Source organism: Bison bison, unplaced genomic scaffold, assembly GCF_000754665.1.
Source record: "Bison bison bison isolate TAMUID 2011002044 unplaced genomic scaffold, Bison_UMD1.0 scf7180017850616, whole genome shotgun sequence".
NCBI lineage: Eukaryota > Metazoa > Chordata > Mammalia > Artiodactyla > Bovidae > Bison > Bison bison.
Window position 1 is genome coordinate 1 of NW_011481189.1, and position 1,577 is coordinate 1,577.

Genomic DNA, 1,577 nt, shown 5'->3' on the forward strand with positions numbered 1-1,577 from the left:
AACTTTATTACACAAAAGCTCTGAGCAATCAAGCCTCGTCTCTGGCCCCGGATTGAATTCTTCTCCTCCGGGGGCCAAGAATCCCAGTGTCTTTGTATGATTCAACAGCAACCTTTCACTCGTTTTCACATGGCCTATTTCAGCGACCGCTAAAACTGACTTTTGTGTTCATGCATGTGAGGTTTCAGATTGAACTGAAGCTCTTTGAGGACTGAGGACCATAGTGTTCCTCTCTCCTTGTGAGTCCCACCATGCCAGCATGGTGTGGCGTCTCCACATTTATTTCAGGATGATCAGTGTCCCAGACGGCACTTTACTCTGAAGTGGTTCGTGTTGCGGGAGGCTCTGGCCCAGCAAGGCTCAGCAGCATCTGCAATAGTGCGAGATGGCCTACAGAGGGTGCCCTTCTCCCAGCAGCAGCCCAAGGGTTCCTGCAAGTTCCTATTTGAGAACCACCCCTCAGGGTTCTCCCCTCCCCTTGAGGATGTAGGCTCGAGCTAGCACTAGGTATTTGATGCCGTTGATAGTGAAGATAGTAGAGGGCAGGGTATTGACCGCAAAACATGAAATGTAGTGCTACTAGAGAGAGGGAGAGAGGTTGGCCCTGGAGATCCTTCTTGTGTGTGGAGACTGGGAGTGACCCTGGGGCATAACCCTTCACCTCGGAACCCCGTGGTGTGGTGCTGATGAGCTTCTGGATGTTATTGACCAGTCTTCTTGGGCCAAGGATCAGTGATGTCCTAGTGTCTACAAGAGGCTTGCAGTCACCAGAACAAGCAATAACCTTTCTTTTCATGGAGATGCTGAGAGAAGTGTGACAAAGCGGGCATCAAGGCCACTCTGAGTCTCCCCAGAGTTGCCCCCTTCTCGACTGTCTCCTAAACAGCCCTCCATCTTTTGCGCTGACTCTTTTCCTTTGCTCTTGACATGGCACCTTCCTTGACATACTTGAATACAGTACTTGAATACACCAGGATCTTTTATATCTTGAGACAAGCTGGTCTGCCTTCCTAGAAGAGTCCCCTCCCCTTTGACTAGCAAATTTCTTCTCATCTTCCAGATTCCAGCTTAATTGTCATTGATTCAGGGAGTCTTTCCCTTGGTGTTTATCAGTCTCTTGTCTTGGTCACTTTCTGTAGACCCTTTCTCTTGTCTGCTGCTGCTGCAGCTTCTAAGTCGCTTCAGTCATGTCTGACTCTGTGTAACCCCATAGGCGGCAGCACACCAGGCTCCCCCGTCCCTGGGATTCTCCAGGCAAGAACACTGGAGTGGGTTGCCATTTCCTTCTCCAGTGCATGAAAATAAAAAGTGAAACTGAAGTCGCTCAGTTGTGTCCAACTCTTCATGACCCCATGGACTGCAGCCTACCAGGCTCCTCCATCCATGGGATTTTTCCTGGCAAGAGTACTGGAGTGGAGTGCTATTGCTTTCTCCATTTCTCATGTTTAGCATGTACCAAAGTCACAATTTACTATGTCGCCCTCACATCTAAGAAGGCAGATGCACAAGAAATGACACGCACACATAGTGAATTGTGGCACAATGGGCGTGTCATTTCTTGTGCATCTGCCTTCTTA

General features: G+C 49.2%; 1 pseudogene; it reads right to left on the reverse strand.

Moving 5' to 3' along the window:
- Positions 1–459: 459 nt before the first annotated feature.
- The window catches only part of LOC104995108, a 7,695-nt pseudogene continuing 6,577 nt past the window's right edge, over positions 460–1,577 (reverse strand).